At 48.4% G+C, this 15,354-nt stretch overlaps 1 long non-coding RNA gene across 1 annotated transcript; it reads right to left on the bottom strand.

Annotated features, from left to right (window-relative positions):
- Positions 1-3,214: 3,214 nt before the first annotated feature.
- LOC117089544 lies at positions 3,215-13,969 on the bottom strand. The gene is made up of 3 exons (XR_004439651.1): positions 13,385-13,969; positions 11,259-11,264; positions 3,215-3,225 (listed from the first exon to the last, which is right to left on the bottom strand). It is a non-coding gene; the product is annotated as an uncharacterized LOC117089544 (long non-coding RNA).
- Between the last annotated feature and the right edge of the window lie 1,385 nt (positions 13,970-15,354).

Raw genomic sequence — 15,354 nt, forward strand, 5'->3', positions numbered from 1 at the left:
AGGGCAGTGGGAGCTCTCTGCTTTCTCTCTCTTTTTTTTTTTTTTTTGAGTCAGAGTCTCACTCTGTCACCAGGCTGGAGTGCAGTGGCACAATCTCAGCTCACTGCAACCTGCGGCTCCCTGGTTCAAGCAACTCTCCTGCCTCAGCCTCCGGAGTAGCTGGGATTACAGGCACGTGCCCACACGCAACTAATTTTTGTATTTTTAGTAGAAACAGGTTTCAGGATGGTCTCAATCTCCTGACCTCATGATCTGCCCACTCGGCCTCCCAAGTGCTGGGATTACAGGTGTGAGCCACCACACCCGGCCTGGTTTCTCTTCTTCTAAGGGCACTAATCCTGTCAGACCAGGCCCATGCTGATGACCTCATCTAACCCTAATCACCTCCCAAAGGTCCTATCCCCCACTACCATCACACTGGCAGTTAGGGCTCCAGTACAAGAATCTGGGGGAGACCAAAACATTCAGTTTATAACAATGTCTTTTCAATCCTGTTGAAAAAGCAACCAAATGAGTAGGCGACAAAGTACCTTCTATGTAAACAAGTCAGGACTTTTCATATTTCTGCTGACACATTAAAGTCAATTTAAAATGTCTGATAACAAGAGTCAGAAGCAGAGATAAATGAAAGTTAGTTACTCTGCATTTTAGGCCCACATTGAGTTGTCTTCCAATGACATTGTAGCACAAAGAACACTGCTTTCTATTCCTGGTTTGGCCACCAAAGAAGCTGGAACAGTTCCCTGTATTTCCATTTATCTTGAAAGTCACTGGGCTCACCTGGCAGACCTCCAAGGTCCCTTCCATTCACAAATTCCACAAATAACTTCCTACCAACAGAGGCTACACAAATAAACTACACTGACGAAGGAGAAAGCAAACACTAGCAAACAATGAAATGCACACAAGACAAGACGTATAGAGAAGTGGATCAACCACAAACTGGCGGACGATGAGCCGGCGGTGGATAAAAACACATTCCCTAACGATGGACAGAGAGGCAATGGCGCTGAGGTAGTATTGTTGAAGATTTCCTATTTTAAATCTTCCAGATAAATGGCCCAATTGTTTATATTCATTCTGATTAAATGTGAACGTGAAAGCTTCCTCCAGGGGACACAGACATCTAAAAAGTTCCCAATGTATCCAATTTGTCATTTGATATTTTTACTGACAAGAAAAATGAGGGACTGAATATACACACAGACCATGCTTGATCATATGTATAAAGACAGAACTCAGACCACAACCTGTAGCTGCCCACCCAGGAAACCAACCCCTATCTACAGTAAACAGCCAGGAGGCCAGCCAGGCTAGCACATCAAACAGGAAGCCAGACTGCTCTCTCTCCACAACCCAGAAACTAAACCACAACTCTGTCCCACGTGACCAGGACTTGACTCAAAACTGACAGCCACCCTAATTTTGGCCCCTATTTTCAGTTGGATCATTCAGAGAAAGCCAATGCACCCCTAACCAATCACATAGGACACCCCACTTCTGCACAGCCGCCTCCAGCCCCCACAATAGCCTCCACTGGGAGCCGTTCTTTTCCATCCTGAAGCTTCCCCACTCCTCATCCGCCACTCACATGTCAGTCTCTGCCACACGCAAGTGACGGTGTCGACTCCCTTGCCACAGCAGCTCTGAGAAAGTCGCCTCTGCCTGACTCATGTGGGCAGCCTTCCTTTATTTCCCCCAAAGAATAAATCTTAAATGATGAGCTTCTCTGTATATGGCCAAGCTATACAATTCAGAAGCCCAGCATGGCAGATTCCAAGCCTGGAAAGACCATACATCCCTCAGGTCTTCTTTCCACAAAACACAGCTTCCTTGAGTTCTTCAGTCACTCCGACCAACCTGGGAAGGAACCACGTGTTATGGAAAGATCAAGGGCCTTGAAGTCAAACTTCTGAGATCATCAGGTACTTTTTCCTTCCACTTAAGAAATCACATGGCCTTGGCCAGGCGTGGTGGCTCACACCTCTAATCCCAGCACTTGGGGAGGCCGACTTGGACGGATCACCCAAGGTTGGAATTTCAAGACCAGCCTAACCAACATGGAAAAACCCCGTCCCTACTAAAAATACAAAATCAGCCTGGTGTGGTGGCACATGCTTGTCATCCCAGCTACTCGGGAGGCTGAGGCAGGAGAATCACTTGAACCTGGGAAGCAGAGGTTGTGGTGAGCCGAGATCGCGCCGTTGCACTGCAGCCTGGGCAAGAAGAGCAAAACTCTGTCTCGAAAAAAAAAAAAAAAAAAAAAACAGCAACAAGAACAAATGACGTGACCTTGACAATTTCTTAACTTCTCTAAGCCTCTATCTTCATCTTCAATAAAATAATTTTACCTCCAGATTGCATTAAATGGATCCCACATGTAAACCAGCTGACAAATATTAGGGGCCCACAGCTGTGCGCTCCTACTGCCGCCCCACTTTACCCCAAAGGAGAAGCAAAGACATCCAGAAAAAGCCTGTTGATCCCTACACCTCAGCATCCTGTGTTCACACAAGGTGCAGTGGGATCCAGACTTACCACGGTCACCCAAATACAAGACACGTTTTGATTTTTCAACTTAGGTACACATGGCTTCTAACGTTCACCATATATGATCCATAATTTAGAAGAGATTTTCCTACACTACCCCGTGGTTCTATTTTAGCAGACTTAGATGTGCTATAATAGCTCACTCTCTTAAGCCCTCTTCAGTATCAAAAACAAAACTTTAATCTGTAACACGGTTATCAGCAGTGAAAGTGGAAAAGGGACCTATGAGTCAAAATGACCCTCTGCCCCGCCCCGCCCCACCCTACAAAAAGCTGTTCAGGAGTATTTGGGCTGATTATGAGAAGGCTGTCTGTATTCCCAGGGACAGACAAATGCCTACCCTGGTTAGAAGCTGCGCGCTCAGGCTTCAGGGTAGAAAGCTCCCCACACCCTCTACCCAAGGAGAAGAGAAGCAAATGGGGTGGCCAGGCTCCAGGATGTGGACTGTTTAGTGTGGTTTCTGCAGTCCAGGTCACGACCATGGGTGAAGCTTTTCCTTCCTTCTTTTCCATCCAAGTGCCCAAGGCCCTACGGCTGCTATAGGGCCTCTTCCTTAGGATGAGTCAGCCCAGCTATTCCCCTTCCCTCTTTTTTTTTTTTTTTTTGAGACAGAGTCTCACTCTGTCGCCTAAGTGGGAGATCAGTGGTGCAATCTTAGCTCACTGCCACCTCTGCCTCCCGGGTTCAAACAATTCTCCTGCCTCAGCCTCCCAAGTACCTGAGATTACAGGCACCCACCACCACGCCCAGCTAATTTTTATATTTTTAGTAGAGACAGAGTTTCAACTTGTTGGCCAGGCTGCTCTCAAACTCCTGACCTCAGGTGATCCACCTGCCTTGGCCTCCCAAAGTGCTGGGATTACAGGCATGAGCCAACGCATCTGGCCGAGTCAGCCCAGCCATTCTGACTTTTTGTTCTGGCAAAATTACTGTCTTCCACGTCTACCTTCCAAGTAGCTAAATCAGAGATCTGGCCTTGGGGCAGGCTTGAAGAATCCCTGTTTTTGGTCCTCAAGAGGTCCCACCAGGGTCTGGGACAATTCCAAGACTTGTGTCCTTAAAAAGGAAAGAAACCTCACATACATGGCTCTCACAGAGCTCAGGCAGAGCTCAGGCAAGGCTTGGGAGGCGGCCCTAAGGTTTGGGTGTGTCATCTATGATAACAGCTAAGATATCTGAAGCCAGCTGTCTGGGTTCAAACCTCAATTCCAACAGCTCTGGCTGTGTGATGTTAGACAACGTCCCCAGCCTCTCTGTGATTCAGTTTCCTCACTGTAAAAGGGCCACAATAATAGAGCTGCTCTAAAAATTAAGTGAATTAGTGCGTAAAAGGTCTTTAGAACAATGCTTGACACATGGGGGAGTTCAACAGACACGTATTGAACAGAGTAACTTAGCAATTACTAAATATACTCATGCAGGCCAGGCAGGGTGGCTCACACCTGTAATTCCAAACTTTGGGAGGCTGAGGCGAGAGGGTCACTTGAACCCAGGAGTTTGAGACTCACATGGGCAACACAGCAATATTCCATCTCTAAAAATAAAACATATATGTATATATACACTCATATTCACAGTGTATTTATAATATACAAAATAGCTGGAATACAGACTTAACTATTCACAATGGTTACCTCTAGAGAAGGGGGAATGCAAATTTCAGATTTTTATCCCACACATATATTCTTGTATTCTCTGAAATATTTAAGCAAATTGTATGTATAAATCTGCCCCAAAACACATAGCAGAACAATGTAGTTTTGACTCAAAAATCTTCAAATCATGATGGAATTGTCCTGTGAAAGTAAAGTTAGAGAGATGAAAAGTCTCCCTCCAGCCTAAATGCTCTTTCATATGACCTATATGACACAAACCAATGCAGACACCCCAATCCTTTCCCTACTGTCATAAGAAGTTTTCAATGAACTGCATTCCCCTTTACAAACTAGATGATAGTTACAGTTACCAGGCAAGAACGTGGATCTAGTTCTGCTTTTTCAAAGGCCAATGTTCCTCACATAATAGCAATGCATTCTTCAACCGGTCAACTGCCCACAACACCTGAGATGACAGACGCAAAGTGCTTGGCACTTACTCTTACCGGTTTATTACAAAGAAGAGAACACAGGAACAGCCAAATGCAAGAGATGCACAGAGCACACCATGGGGCAGAGAGGTCGGGGCTCCCATGCCGTCCCTGGAAGTGCCACCTCCCCAGCACCAAATGAGTTCACCAAACCAGAAGCTCTCCAAACCCAATATTTACAGGGATTTATGGAGTTTTCATAACAGACATGATTAAGTCATTGGCCACCCATGACTAGCTCAATCTCCAGCCTGTCTCGTCTCCCCTCCCAGAGGTAGGGGTGAAGCTGATACATCCAACTCTTTAATCATGACTCATCTTTCTGGCAACCAGCCCTGATCCTGAACCTGTCCAGGGGCCCAAAGCCACCTGTCATCTCATTATCATACAAAGACACTCCTATCACCCCAGAGATTCCAAAAGTCTTAGAAGATCTTGTGTCAGGTATTGAAACCTAAGACCAAATATTACAACCAATGATGTTCCTATCGCTCAGGAAGTTACAATGGTTTTAGAAGCTCCGGGCCAAAAACCAGGAAGAATACTAAATAGATACACTATTGTACTATGTATCCCACTATCATGATAAATTTTTTTGAGAGTCTACCTCTGCTTCCCAGTTTGGAGTGCAGTGGTGCGTTCTCAGCTCATGGTGCGATCTCAGCTCACTGCAACCTCCACCTCCCAGGTTCAAGCAATTCCTGTGCCTCACCCTCCTGAGTAGCTGGGACTACAGATGTGCAACACTACAATTGACTAATTTTGGCATTTTTTAGTAGAGACAGGGTTTCACTGTGTTGGCCAGGCTGGCCTTCAACTCCTGGCTTCAAGTGATCTGCCCACCTCGGCCTCCCAAAAATCTGAGATAAGTCACGAGCCACCATGCCTGGCCTCACTATCACAATAATTATACTGAGAGGATGGGGGAGAAAAACGTGGGCAACAGGAGGAGCGGGAAGGGTAAGCAACCAGAATCCTTGTCTTTCACAGTAGGACATCTCCCTGTCTTTCACACAGTCTAGAAGAACAAGCTAAAACATAAACACAGTAACCTCCAAGGAGCAGGGATCAGAGTAGAGAAGGGTAAGGTAGGGGATTGCTGGGTTTTTTCCTAAGTCTTGTTAATTTCTGACTCTTAGAGCTGTATGCCTGTACCACTTTGCTAAAAATGAGTATTTACCTGTAATCTCAGCACTTTGGGAAGCCAAGGTGGGCAGGTCACGAGGTCAGGAGATCAAGACCATCCTGGCTAACACGATGAAACCCCATCTCTACTAAAAATACAAAATATTAGCCAGGCGTGGTGGCAGGCACCTGTAGTCCCAGCTACTTAGGAGGCTGAGGCAGGAGAATGGGAGAATGGTGTGAACCCAGGAGGCAGAGCTTGCAGTGAGCTGAGACCATACCACTGCACTCCAGCCTGGGTGACAGAGCGAGACTCCATCTCAAAAAACAAAAAAAACAAGAGTATTTAATTTTAATCAAAATCTGATACTTGACGAACAACAATAGTATACTAAGTGATACGGTTTTTTGTTTTTGTTTGAGAGAGGGTCTTAATCTGTTGCCCAGGCTGGAGTGCCGTGGTGCAATTCTAACTTACTACAGCCTCAAATTATTGGGATCAGGTGATCAACCTCCCGAGTAGCTAGAACCACAGGTGTGCACCGCCACGTCCAGCATTTTTTTTTTTTTTTTTGGTACAGTTGGAGGTCTCGCTATGTTGCTGGTCTTAAACTCCTGACCTCAGTGGATCCTACTGCCTCAGCCTCCCTAAGTGCTGGGATTACAGGTGTGAGCCACCACACCAGGCCCAAGTGGCGTATTCTAAAATTCTTTGGAATCCAACCACTTTGAAAATGTATGGAGAGCTATAAATCGTCTCCCCATAAACACATGGATGCGTATACACAAAATTGTTGCACAGGATTTTGGGGACGTCATAAATTTCTGAGAGCTGGGTTAAGAACTTTAGGATTATAGATTCTGATTTCTTCATTTTTCCTTTCTTTTTTTTTTGAGACAGAGTCTCGCTTTGTCGTCCAGGCTGGAGTGCACTGCGTGATCTCGGCTCACTGCAAGCTCCGCCTCCCGGGTTCACGCCATTCTCCTGCCTCAGCCTCCCGAGTAGCTGGGACTACAGGCGCCTGCCACGATGCCCGGCTGATTTTTTGTATTTTTAGTAGAGGCAGGGTTTCACCATAGCCAGGTTGGTCTCAATATCCTGACCTCATGATCTGCCCTCCTCGGCCTCCCAAAGTCTGGGATTTCAGGTGTAAGCGACCGCGCTGGGCCCTAGATTCTGGTGTATTAAAGGAAATGTATTTCAAGTCAGAGCTTGTCATTTATTGCACAGGAAAATAAAAACTTCATTTAAAAAAATCAAAAACACCCACATGATAAAACGAGGTGCTGCTTGGTTTTAAACTACTTGGTGACCACCATCAGTTATTTTCTTGACCACGGGATGCACCTAATTCCTAACTATGAAAAAAGGTACAAACATTGTTTATTGGGCTTTTGGCTTGAGCCTTGAAACAATCGGATTCTCTCAAACTCAGGAATGTGAATCGCTGTTGGGTTGATGCAGCTGTTTCCATTCTAGAAATGGACCTGGAATCATGTCCTTTTCACCCATGGAGAGTCCTTTGTGTAAAACTTGAAAAGGCAAGGTCCCAAATTCCCCATATGGTGTTTCTTCCAGTAGAGGAATTACTCTAATGACTTCTTAGCAAAACTTACATAATCAGGGCAGGCCATCAAAAGACTCCAAAACACGAAGTTTAGCTCCATTTCTGACAGACCTGTCTCCACTGCTATCAGTCTCACCAACAGCTTCACATCAAGTCAGAGGAACGGTTTTTTCATTTAAGAAGTATCTTCATGGCTGGGTGCGGTGGCTCATGCCTGTAATCCTATCACTTTGGGAGGCCAAGGTGGGTGGATCACTAGGTCAGGAGTTTGTGACCAGTCTGGTCAACATACTGAAACCCCGTCTGTACTAAAAATCCAAAAATTAGCCGGGCTTGGTGGCACGTGCCTGTAGTCCCAGCTACTCAGGAGGCTGAGGCAGGAGAACTGCTTGAACCCGGGAGGTGGAAGTTGTGTTGAGCCAAGGTCGCACCACTGCACTCCAGCCCGGGCAACAGAATGAGACTCCATCTCAAAAAAAAAAAAAAAGAAGGATATTCACGTTCCTGACAATTTGCAAAAAAAAAAAAATGGTATCTGTTAACCAGAGGCAATGAAAAGCACCTCCCAGGCTGCTGTAGTGAGTGGATCGGTAACTGTGGTGGGAGATTCCAACCCCCGAGACCTGTGACTATGTCACGCAGCAAAAGGGCTTTGCCACAGGCCTTAGGAGAAGGATCCTGGGCTATCCAGGGAGGTGCAATCTAATCCCATGAGGCTCTAAAAGCATAGAACTGGCCAGGCGAGGTGGCTCACGCCTGTAATCTCCGCACTTTGAGAGGCTAAGGCAGGCGGATCACGAGATCAAGAGATGGAGACTACCCTGGTTAAAATGGTGAAACCCCATCTCTACTAAAAATACAAAAATTAGTCGGGCATCGTGGCGGGCACCTGTAGTCTCAGCTACTCAGGAGGCTGAAGCAGGAGAATCACTTGAACTCGGGAGGTAGAGGTTGCAGCGAGCTGAGATCACACCACTGTACTCCAGCCTGGCCAGCAGTGCGAGACTCCATCTCAAAAATATATTTTAAAATAGGGCATAGAACTTTCTCCGAGTGGAAGAAGAGAAATGCACACAGGGGAACTGGAGAGTCTGACCAGGTCCCTGGCCCAGCTAGTCCTGAGCTGATGGGACCACATGCAAAGACCAGATAGAGGCCTCAGGAGCTCAGGGCAGCCCCCAACAGATGGCCAGCAAGGGAACAGACACCTCAGTCCTGCAACCACAAGGAACTAGATTTGGCCAAAACCGCTTGGAAAGAATTCTCCAATGAGGAATGCAGCCCAGACCACATGGTGATTTTTGCCCAGTGACACCCACGTCAGACTTCTGCCCCACAGAACTGTGAAATGATACAATTTCAATTGTTTTAAGCCACGAAATATGTGGAAATGTGGTAAAGCAGCAACAGAAATGAATACAGTGATTTACGTGGAAACACCTAGAAGAGTGTCTGGCACGGTGTTGTCACCTGACAAGCGTTTCCGGATTTCCTTACATCGCAAGGCAGGGCTGGCCACACTCCATCCAAAAGAGATGATAGACTTGCTGTGACAAAACGGATTCAGTGAATACAAATGGCCCAGAACACCTACAATTTCAGGTTTCAGGTAAGTGATTGCCTTTCCTTTCACTTAGAAACCTCCCAATGCTCATCTTACTGATAAACTCTAAGGACCAGGCAGGAGACTAAGCACCAGACAAACCCAGCCCCAGATGCCCCGAGGGAGCCCATCCCCGCACTCATTCCGCTGCACTGAAATGATGTCCATGTCAGTTTCTCCCACTAGACCAAGAACTCCAGCTCTCCATGTGTGAGTCATCAGTGCTGCCTCTGCATCTCTGCTTCTACGACGGTGCTTCTGCACTTCACAGGAAATCTGTATCAATGTTTGTCAACACTATATATGACAGTATAACGTAATATCTGCACAGAAAATATAAGTTCTCTGAGGACCAGGGCCAGGTTTATTAGCCTTTGTACTCCCACTGCCACTGTCTGGGACATCAGAGGCACTCAGTAGAAGTTGGTGAAGAGAAAGAAAAGGCAGAGGAGAGACAGGAAAGCAGGACCAACACTGCAGACATAGATTCTGAGGTGGCTGGAGGAGAGGCAGGGCAGAGAAACTTCCTGGATGCTGGAATGGGGTTCACTGTGATACCTGCTGCTGGATTTCAAATGTCAAAGGTGATGCTTTGCTGACCTTGACCTCTGACTGCCCTTTAACTGTCCTTTAGCTTTCCCAACCTCAAGACAGGGCACTTAGAAACTGCAATGTCAAGAAATTATGCTTCATTAAAGCATGGGAATGTTATTTACATGGACCTTCATTACTTCATTTTTTACATGGGAATGTAAACAATTGAAGAGATTGTTAAAGACTCAATCATGCACATTCTATAACTTTGTAAAATATTAATGATAACTGAAACACAAATTTTGATGGTCCCCAAAAATGCTAAAATATAAAACAATACTGGCCAATTAAAGATAGAAAACAATCCTAATGAAGCTCCCCAACAGACACATTAAAACTTTGTACATTAAACATTTGGGATTTCAAAGGAAAACCCAGATTCGTTCCATTCTCCATATGGCGTTTTACAAAAAAAACTTAGGTAATACAATATTTCATTTAAAATTTACAAAATTCCATTACATTCATGATTTCATTTAATCCTCAAAACAATATTCTGAGTTAGGCAGAACAGATATTACTAACAACTAACTCTATTTTACAGGTGACGGAACTGAAGTACTTGGACTTAACAAAAGCTTTAATAGGACCACATATCGAAACCAAATCCTCTGCTCAAAAGAACTAGAATAAGTTATCTTTTACATATTATTCATACTTATATCCTGTCAACATGCAAAAATGTTTTGAGGTAGCCTGCAGTAATAGACATCTATCCAATAAAAACATTAAAATGAAAAACAGGTGGGAAAAAAAACAGCAGGTGACATGGGAGACAGACAAACGTAGATACCAAAGACTGAGACTGAGAATCTAAGAAAACTTCTTCTCTGACCTTCCAGTTCCAGGGAGATAATACTAAAGGAAACAAGATGGTTTATAGACTCATACACTGACAGAAGAGAGGTTGCATCAGTTCTGAACTATGAAACACTCCTGGCAGCCACAGCAAATCTCTAGGACAACATAGCAATGGCATCAAAGCAAGAGTATACTTCAGTGATAGAGTGAATTAAGTTCCCTGTTTGGGACCCAGGCCAGGGCTAGAGAAAAGAACTCTGAAATGTAGAGCTCAAAAATATATCCTCTGTCGGCCAGGCACAGTGGCTCACACCTGTAATCCCCAGCACTCTGGAAGGCCGAGGCGGGCAGATCACGAAGTCAGGAGATGGAGACCATCCTGGCTAGCACAGTGAAATCCTGTTTCTACTAAAAATACAAAAAATTAGCCGGGCATGGTGGCAGGCGCCTATAGTCCCAGCTGCTTGGAAGGCTGAGGTAGGAGAATGGAGTGAACCCAGGAGGCGGAGCTTGCAGTGAGCAGAGATCCTGCCACTGCGCTCCAGCCTGGACAACAGAGCAAAACTCCGACTCCAAAAAAAAAAAAAAAACTACATATATATATATATGCACACACACACACCACACCTGTGTCTTCTCCATACCCAAGTGTCTCCTTCTGTGAGAGACTTCCTTATACCATTGCGGGGAAGAGAATTTTTCTCTGCTATATTTGCTTGAAAGAATTAAAGGTGTAGGGCAACAATTCTTGGAAATTATGTCGTTTACCATCCTCAAAAGTGAGAAAAATGAAGCCCAGAAGAGAAGACCTTCCAGGAAAATTCCAGAGCCGGAGGTAGACCCAGTACATTGTTTCTGTTTTTGTTTTGAGAGGAAGTCTCACTCTATGGCCCAGGCTGGAGTGCAGTGGAGCCATTTCACTCACTGCAACCTCCGCCTCCTGGGTTCAAGCTGTTCTCCTGCCTCAGTCTCCTGAGTAGCTGCGATTACAGGAGCCCACCACCACGCCCAACTAATTTTTGTATTTTTAGTAGAGACAGGATTTCACCATGTTGGCCAAGTTGGTCTCGAACTCCTGACCTCAAGTGATCCGCCTGCCTAGACCTCCCAAAATCCTCGGATTACAGGCGTGAGCCACCACACCCAGCCGACCTGGTAAGTTTTAATCAAGTACTCTGAACTATGCAACAAACACTAGGAAGTAATAGAAAAAAAATTAATCTAAAAACCGTCTGGAGAGTCAAAGAATTGCAGATTTTAAGTAGCATAAATACTTGGATTCATGGTATTGAAAAAGGACCTCGCACTTACCCGCATGTACAAACTGCCTGCCCACCTCAGAGTATTTTTCAAGCTGTGCTGCAGTTAACTATGTACTGCCCAAAGCCAATCTATCCCTGGAGATCATAAGCTCTTAAAGACCAGGACTTCAGGAGAACAAGCAAATCTTCGGAGAGAAGGGAGCCACCGAAACAGAGTTCATAGCAATGGGTCGGCAGGAGCTGATGACTGGAGGTAGGCTGTAGCCTTGGGGTCTGGGAGAGCGGAGGGCAGAGAAGGCAAAAGGACCTGCATGACACGCTACACGGCTAGGAACCACAGCTGCGGTGATTAGTTCAGTTTTGTCTCGTATGCCTGTTACTTATACACCATCTCTTGTTCAGAAAGAACTTCAGGTTGAGTATTTGGACTCCTTGAGCCTTCTGCTGTTTGTCTCTAGGACGTTTTACACTCTTAAAAGGGGAAAACTGTCCAGTTCGATTATGCTTCCTGGGACATTACAGGTTTTTCAAAAGTTTGATGAAAGCATTCACTAAGGAGTGATTCCACTTTCTCTGGTGGCTGAGAAATACGCGTCTGAGGGGCAGCATCAGGTCTCCCCATCAAGCTGAGGTCGGAGTCTCCCCACCTATGGACCTCACCCTGGCTCCCCCCTCATAAATCTGACCTCTAACTGTAACTGCTTTGGCCTCATTCCGTGGGTGTGGATGCTCCTGCATTTTCAGCCCGTCAAATTCTTGGGAGAGTTTCTTCCACTCTCCAGGCGCTGAGAGCTACAAAGTTCAATCTGGCTTTCCAGATTTTTCTTTTTCTTCCCATTACTAATGGAAGAAATCAAGAAGCGCCAGGCAGAAGGGCCCTGCTCCCACCAATCAGAGCCCAGCCGAAGGCTAGGGCAGGAAGTGCGGCGGTGGGACGCGCGGTGACAACCCCTCGCCCCCCGGGACCCGCCGGCCTGGGCAGAGGTCGGTGAGGCCGCTGCGCGACAGCTCCGGGCCCGCGCCTTTCGCTTTCTCCCGCCCAGCAAGTGAGAGGATAAATCACGGGGCGGGGGCAGTGCGCCCCCAGCAACCGCACACCCCGCGCACAGACTCCCACTACACGCGCGTCCCAGGCGGGGTCGACCCAGACGAGTCACGGGGCTGTGCACAGCCCCACTATCAGGGCAGCCAGGACCCACGCGCACGGGTCCACGCAGCCACCTAGATAAGTGAGAAAACACTCAGGAAGCCATCATGCGGGGCCAGGAAGGAGCCCCCACCCAGAGTCACGGACTCCCTCGTCTGAGGGTCCGCGCAGTCCCCTCGGTGAGTCTGGCGAAGCAGCCTCACTGCGAGGGAGGGCGGGGAGGGGGCTGGAGTCTCCACAAGCGGTGACCCGGACCCCGTTCCATGAGTGGGTCCATGCAGGGCCCCCTCTGCCGCACGCGGGGACCAGCCAGGCCGCGGAGGACCGGGCAGAAGCCAGCGCCCGGGTCCATGCAGTCCCCTCCGCGGCAGACGCGGGGAGCCGGTGAGCAGTGGGGACCGGCCCGCACCCGCAGGGCGCGCGGGACCCCAGCGCTGGCCCACGGGGTATCGCAGCAGACGCGAAGCCCCCGGTGCCACCCGAGGCGGAGACAAAGCACACGCGCACGGACCCGGGATCCCGACCCCGGACCCTGCGGAGCCCCGCTCGGAGCCGCCACGCCCGGCGCAGACACCCCCGCCCGGTCGGGAGACCCCGTCGCCCGTCGTCCAGTCTCACCTCGGGCCGCCCCCTCCCAGCGCTAGCTACTTCAGCCCGTGTTCCCCGCTCAGGATCCGGCTCGGATCAAGGAGCTGCAGCTGGCGCTGGGCTGAGGCCGGGACACACACCACGCAGGTGTAGAGGGCCCCGCCCGCCGCCCGCCGCCCCGCCCCCAGCGGAGCCGGGCGCCCAGGGCCCGCCCCCCGGCCAATGGGGAGCGAGCTGTGCAGAGAGGGCGGGGCTTTAGATAACATAGGGAGGTTGGGTCCGGCGGCGCTGGGACTGGGCATGCGGGGTCTCGCGAGAGGACCGGAGCCAAGAGCTGGTCGGATCCTGGCCTCCTAGAAGACCCAGCTCAACGTCCACCTGGAGTCTACTCTACAGGACGCGCTCATCTCAAGTCCAGAACTCAGGCTTTTAGGCCAGAGAGGGAGAGACAGGCTTGCTTTACAAAAAGTGTAACTGAGGTCCAAGGAATAGGATTGCCTGCTGCCCGAAGTCACGTAGTCCCATTCACTCGTTCACCTTGTCATTCAGCAAACATTTGGAAGCACGTATGGTGGGCGTTAGGAGTGAAGTAGGGCCGGGCGCGGTGGCTCGCGCCTGTAATCCCAGTACTTTGTGGGGCCAAGGCAGGTGGATCATTTGAGGCCAGGAGTTTGAAACCAGCCTGGCCAACAAGATGAAACCCCATCTCTGCTAAAAATACAAAAACTTAGCCGATCGTGGTCGCGCGTACCTGTGGTCCCAGCTACTGGGAAGGCTGAAGCAGGAGAATCGTTTGAACCCGGGAGGAGGAGGTTACAGTGAGCTGAGATGGTGCCATTGCATGCGCTCCAGCCTGGGCGACAGAGTGAGACTCTGTCTCCAAAAAAAAATAATAGATGGGAAGTAGAAGTGAACTTAGGCCTTCCCTGAAGGAGCTCGGCCAAGGAGTACCTGAAATGTCTCTGCATCTCTTTAAGGTCTGATAAAGGAACCAGGAGCGAGAACTAATCACTTCCCTTTCCTGCCTCAGAGCTTTCATGTGTTTGCTGTTCCGCGCCTGAAATGCCAAGTACCAATCGTATTCATTTATTTATAGAAATGAGGTCTAACTATATCGCCCAGGCTGATCTCAAACTCCTGGCCTCAAGCTATCCTCTTGTCTCAGCCTCTCAAAGTGTTGGGATTACAGGCATGAACCACTGTCCCCAGCCCTGATCGTTTTTAAAACCTCTTTCCTCATCTTCTTTGAGCTTCCTGCATCCTGTGACCCCACACCCTTGGTTTTCCTGTACCTCCATAGCTGCTCCTCTGTGGGTACTGGGGACCCACCCCCTTCTCTGCCCAACTTGTATATGTCTGGGCTCAGGCCAAATGCCCTTCCATTTGCAGTGGGCACTGCAACAGGAAATCTCATGCCCTTCCGGGCTTCACAAACTATCCACATGCTCTGCTGCCTGCCAGAGACATCCATCCCAGTCAGATGCCCAGCCCTCACCTTTCCCAACGCCCCAGGTGGACACAGGGAAGCATCTCAAATTTTCCGTGGGCCAAAACAGAGTGCTTTATTAGTGCCCTAACTTGCTCATCCATATTCTTGTGATTCTTTGTAAGCAGCCCCTCCATCCACCCAACTGCAGAGGTGAAAATCTCAAATCTTCCTCCAGTCCTTCCTCCCCGAACCTCTCATGCAGCCCTCTGCCTTCCTAGGACGCTGAGCACCCCTCACTCCCAGCGCTAGCTGGGGCGCTGTCTGAGTGGCTGCCACCCACTTGGCATGAAGTGTGACCTCTTGCCCGGTGTGGTGGCTTACGCCTGTAGTCACAGCACTTTGGGAGGTTGAGGCAGGTAGATCACTTGAGCCCAGGAGACTGGGTGCAGCCAGGACAATATGGTGAAACTAAAATACGACAATTAGTCAGGCATGGTAATACATGCCTATCATCCCAGCTACCCTACCCAGGAGGCTGAGGCAGGAAAATTGCTTGAACATGGGAGGCAGAGGTTGCAGTGAGCCAAGGTCACACCACTGA

The sequence above is a fragment of the Trachypithecus francoisi genome, unplaced genomic scaffold (assembly GCF_009764315.1).
Source record: "Trachypithecus francoisi isolate TF-2019V2 unplaced genomic scaffold, Tfra_2.0 Contig00856, whole genome shotgun sequence".
In the NCBI taxonomy this organism is placed as follows: domain Eukaryota; kingdom Metazoa; phylum Chordata; class Mammalia; order Primates; family Cercopithecidae; genus Trachypithecus; species Trachypithecus francoisi.